The sequence below is a fragment of the Theropithecus gelada genome, chromosome 6 (assembly GCF_003255815.1).
Source record: "Theropithecus gelada isolate Dixy chromosome 6, Tgel_1.0, whole genome shotgun sequence".
In the NCBI taxonomy this organism is placed as follows: Eukaryota; Metazoa; Chordata; class Mammalia; order Primates; family Cercopithecidae; genus Theropithecus; species Theropithecus gelada.
Genome location: NC_037673.1, coordinates 9611106 through 9617105, shown reverse-complemented (window position 1 = coordinate 9617105; position 6000 = coordinate 9611106).

Sequence of the window (6000 nt, the reverse complement as noted above, 5' to 3'; positions counted from 1 at the left end):
CTTCCTTCCTTCCTTCCTTCCTTCCTTCCTTCCTTCCTTCCTTCCTCCTCTGCCAGTTTTTGGCATCAGGATGATGCTGGCCTCATAAAATGAGTTAGGAAGATGTCCTAGCTTTTTGGAATGGTTTCAGAAGGAATGGTATGAGTTCTTCTTTGTACTTTTGGTAGATTTCAGCTGTAAATCCACCTGGTCCTGGGCGTTTTCTTGTTTGGTAGATTATTAGTGCCTCAATTTCAGAACTTGTTATTGGTATATTCAGGGATTCAGCTTATTCATGGTTCAGTCTTGGGAGGGTTCATGAGTCCAGGAATTTATCAGTTTCTTCTAAATATTCTAGTTTATTTGTAGAGAGGTGTTTTTAGTATTCTCTGATGGTTGTTTGTATTTCTGTGGGGTTAGATTTGAATATTCTAATTTGAATTTGAATATTCTATTTGAATTTGAATTCAAATAGATTTGAACAAATGGATGTTCCATTTATCCACTGTCTCCTTCAGTTTTGCTCCAATCTTGGTTATTTCCTGTCTTCTGCTAGCTTTAGGGTTTGTTTGCTCTTGGTTCTCCATTCTTTTAGTTGTGATGTTAGGGTGTTGATTTGAAGTCATTCTAGCTTTTTGATGTGAGTATTTAGTGCTATAAATTTCCCTCTTAATACTGCTTTAGCTGCATTCCAGAGATTCTGTTACATTGTCTCTCTGTTCTCATTGGTTTCAAATAACTTGATTTCTGCCTTAATTTCATTATTTACCCAGGAGTCATTCAGAAACAGGTTGCTCAATTTCTATGTAATTGTGTGGTTTTGAATGAGTTTCTTAATCTTGAGTTCTAGTTTGATTGCACTGTGGTCTGAGTGGCTGTTTGTTATGATTTCAGTTCTTTTGCATTTGCTGAGGAGTGTTTTACTTCCAATTATGTAATTTATTTTAGAGTAAGTGCCATACAGCACCAAGAAGAATGCATATTCTGTTGTTTTTGGGTAGAGAGTTTTGTACATATCTATTAAGTCCACTTGATCCAGACGTGAGTTCAAGTCCTGAATATCCTTGTTAATTTTCTTTCTTGATCATCTGTCTAGTGTTGACAGTGGAGTGTTAAAGCATCCCATTACTATTATGTGGGAGTCTTAAGTCTCTTTGTAGGTCTCTAAGAACTTGTTTTATGAATCCGGGTGCTCCTGTATTTTGTGCATATATATTTAGGATCGTTAGCTCTTCTTGTTGCATTGATTCCTTTACCTTTTGTAATTCCCTTCTTTGTCTTTTTTGATCTTTGTTGGTTTAAAGTCTGTTTTGTCAGAAACTAGGATTATAACCACTGCTTTTTTTCTGCTTTCCATTTGCTTGGTAAATTTTGCTTTATCTCTTTATTTTGAGCCTGTGTATGTCTTTGCACATGAGATGCGTCTCTTGAATACAGCACACCAATGGGTCTTGACTCTGTAACCAGCTTGCCATTTTGTGTCTTTTAATTGGGGCATTTAGCCCATTTACAATTAAGGTTAATATTGTTATGTGTGAATTGATCCTGTCATCATGATGCTAGCTGGTCATTTTGCAGACTTGTTGATGAAGCTGCTTCTTAGTATCATTAGCCTTCGTACTTTTGCAGTGGCTTGTAATGGTTTTTCCTTTCCATATTTAATGCTTTATTCAGGAGCTCTTGCAAGGCAGGTCTGGTGGTTACAAATTCCCTCTGTATTTGATTATCTGAAAAGGATTTTATTTCTCCTTCACTTATGAAGCTTAGTTTGGCTGGATATGAAATTCTGTGTTGGAAATTCTTTTCTTTGAGAATGTTGAATCCCAATCTCTTCTGGCTTATAGGGTTTCTGCTGAAAGGCCCAGTGTTAGTCTGATGGACTTCCCTTTGTAGGTGACGTGGCCTTTCTCTCTGTCTACCCTTAACATTTTTTCCTTTATTTTGACCTTGGAGAATCTGATGGTTATGTGTCTTGGGATTGATCTTCTCATGGAGTATTTTACTGGGATTCTCTGGATTTCCTGAATTTGAATGTTGGCCTATCTTGTTAGGTTGGGGAAGTTCTGTTGGATGATATTGTGAAGTATGTTTTCCTGTCTCTTTCAGGTACCTCAGTCAGTAATAGGTTTGGTCTTTTTACATAATCCTATAGTTCTCGGAGGTTTTGTTTATTCATTTTCATTCTTTTTTGTCCAATCGTGTTTTCCTGTCTTATTTCAGCAAGATAGTCTTCACACTCTGAAATTTTTTCCTCTGCTTGGTCTATTCAGTTATAGATACTTGTGGTTGCATTGTGAAGTTGTTGTTTTGTGTTTTTCAGCTCCATCAGGCCATTTATGTTCCTCTCTAAACTGGTTATTCTGTTTAACAGCTCCTGTAATGTTTTATCATGGTTTTTAGCTTCTTTGCACTGAGCTAGAACATGCTCAGCAAAGTTCATTATTACCCACCTTCTGAAGCCTATTTTTGTCAATTCATTCATCTCAGCTTCTGCCTGGTTCTGTGCCCTTGCTGGAGAGGTGTTGTGATCACTCGGAGGAGAAGAGGCACTCTGGCTTTTTGAGTTTTCAGCATTATTTTTGTTGATTCTTTCTCATCTTCATGAGTTTATTATCTTTGTGAGTTTAGTGTTAATCTTTGAAGCTGCTGACCTTTGGTGGGGTTTTTGTGGGGACATTTTTGTTGATGCTGTTGTTGTTGCTTTCTGATTGTTTTTCTTTTAACAGGCCCCTCTTCTGTAGGGCTACTGCAGTTTGCTGGGGTTCCACTCCAGACCCCATTCACCTGGGTCCCTCCTGCCCCTAGAGGTGTCACCAGTGGAGGCTGCAGAACAGCAAAGATGGCTGCCTGCTCCTTCCTCTGGGAATCTCTGTCCCAGAGGGGCACCAACATGAGGCTGTCGGGAACACTCCTGTATAAGGTGTCTGGCGACCCCTGTTGGAGGGTTCTCATCTAGGGTTCCAGGACCCACTTAATGAAGCACTCTGGCTGCCCCTTGGTGGAAGGATTATGCTGCAGTGGGGGAATCCTATTTGTCCACCCTGCCTGGATCCCTCAGAACCACCAGTGGGAAAGACTAAGTCTGCTGATCCTCAGAGACTGTGGCTCCTCCTCCTCCCCAGGGGCTCAGTCCCAGGGACATCAGAGTTCTGTCCCTAAACCCCTGGCTGGAGTTGCTGAAATTCCTGCAGCAAGGCCCCACCCAGTAAGGAGGGATGACTGACATGACTTTTATCTGGTATATGGTATCTCTGGTTATTGACTTGGTATTGGGCCTCTTCTTGTCTACAATTCTGCCTTACTTTATCTACCAAGATTCATTCTTATCTAACTCTTATCTCCCAATGTCTGACATTGATTTGTCCCTGCTTCTGGCTTTAGTATCCCAGCCTGTTTTGTTGTCTACATGGCCGTCTCATTGGGGGACACTTTTGCTGTCCAGGAGCCATTTAGAAATGCCTGGAGATATTTTTGGTTGTCACAACTGGTGGTGCTGTTGTCATCTACATGATAGAGGATAGGGATGCTGCTGAGCATTCGGCAACGTGTAGGACAGCCCCTGTATAACTAAGAATTATTTCACAACACTGTCAATACTGTTGATACTGAGAAACCATGGTCTAGATCTATGACAGAGAATGGCTCCCTCAACAGAGCAGTTGTTAATCTTAGGTTTAACTGTACTTAGGTTTTCATCTCTATGACCCAGCTATTCTCCTAGGAAGCCTCAGGAGCAAATTCTTTCTCCTTCTGATGCACCATAGTTCATCCAAACTGAGCCAAAATTCCTTAGGAAGCAGGTGTCTTCCCCAGAGACTGTGTGAGAGCCTCACTCTCCAGTTTAGCCAGCTCCAGAGCTCAGCATAACAACAGAAGATTACTCAGAGACTAATCTATAACCTAGGACTTTTACAAGGGTCCTTAAAGAGGGTAAATATTTTTTCCTCTTTACGTATAGTTCATGTATGACTGAACTTAGCAGCTGGTGCTTTTAAACACAATAGTGTTTAAAATTCCTTCAATGAGTTTCAGGTTTGTGGAACTCAAGTATATTAAGCACACTCTATGGCTTTTTCAGGGGCCTGTAGCCTTGTCTTTATTGCTGATAGAGGAAAATCAAGCAAACCCTGCAGGGGAACATCTCTGTCCTGGTAGGGACATAAGGATAGTCTGGTTATCTGTTCTCTTATCAATTATAAACAATTGGCCCCACTGCCAACCCAGCCTCTAGTCATTTAGCAAAGGAACACACAAGGTAACATCTTGACAATGGTAAAATGGTGGTTCAAACAGGCTGGGGGAAAGCTGTAGACATTTCACCATGTAATTTGATCGTACCTCTCACAAAATTTGTGTTTGATGCCTCATTGGTATATTCTAGTTTATATATAATCATCACATCTCTATGGGTCAGACGTCTTTATGAGTCAGAGAAGTAGAACCACAACAAGTGTGTAAAGTTTGGGGGTTGTTATAAAAATTAAGAATTAGGCATTGCAAATGTGGGGGCTGCTGAAGCTGCCTATGCTGACTGTTGTCTTGCATTGAGGGCTGAGCATGAGGTTGCTATAGGTCTACTAGAATGATAGTTGAAAAGGGCAGCTAGATGTGCAGAGGAGTATGGAAAACCTGGGATCCACGAGAAGAACTGGATCCCAAGAGGGCAAACTGGAGCTTGCGGATGTCCCTCACCACCTCCATGTGGGCGACCTGCAGGAGAAGCAGGTGCCCTTGACCATGGAAATGCACGTGTTCCTGACCCCCAGGGATCAGAGAAGTTGAAGAAGATCATATGACCCATGAGATTAGTAGTATTAATTTTTCCTCGTGCTTCAGGCTCCAATACGGTTCATCCCACAGCTGTAACTGTTCCTGTCTATTAAATATTTTGACAATTTGTTCACCATGTATTTTTCTGCATTAACTTTGATTTTTAAAGAACATTGCATTAAAATATTATTTGCCTTGACTACTAAGTGCCTCTTTAAGTGTCATGTCCCAAGATAAGTTCCTCACCTGCCTCACCATAGTCCCAGCCCTGCTGTGGAAACTGAAGGAGCTGCAGGTTCCTCACCTGCCTCACCATAGTCCCAGCCCTGTTGTGGAAACTGAAGGAGCTGCAGGTTTGAGGACTCCATTACACCTTCTGGGAAGCTGGAAGTTAGTGATGGTAAGCGTGAACTCTGTAGTGCCTGGCACCCTGCACTCACTGCCCTCACTGCCCTCCAGGGTGGAAGGAGGTAGAATTGCTTCTTTATGTCTGCACTCCAAACCTCATACAAAACATCACTTGTGGCCAGCACTCACTCAGGACCACACAGGGAAGGGAATTCTGGGAAATGTGCTTTTAGCTCAGCTTAGTTGACAGTTCCTACAACATCCACACAGTTTTGTACAATTTTATCCTTTTGTAGGAAAGATGTTGATAGATGCCTCTAGATTCTGAGGATGCCTCTAGATTCTGAAAGCTTCTCTCAAACTGCATTTGGAGGAAGCCCAGCTGACCTCCTTGTCTCTCCTCATACATGATTACTGTGTTTGGAGCTTACTGTAATTGTTATAGCTGCAAACCAAGAAAAATGAAGTGACCATATGGCCTAAGTCAAAACAACCCCAAACTAAAGACAGAGAACTTTTAGAAGAATCATATCATCTAAGTAATCAGACAGCTGCGGCTTAGATACAAGGGTTCTTGCTTCACTTCCAAATGCTGTCGGATTCTATTTGCTGGATGGTCTAGTTCTGTTTGAATGCTCATGGATGCTGAATCTGTTAACTAGCCCAAGGCTCTAGTGAGAGAAAGCAATCAGATGATGAGGATGAATCATCCTGGAACTATACTCTATGACACAGTCCTGTGTGGCAGTGCTGGGTGTGGGGAGGAGAATCTAAAAGGAAATACGGTCCTCCACTAAGGCAGAGAAATATTGAGGGACTTCTTGGTACTTCAGCAACAAAACACCCTGGATGGTGTTCAAGATGAACCATTTTATATCGCATTTTATTCTCTGCTGCATAGTA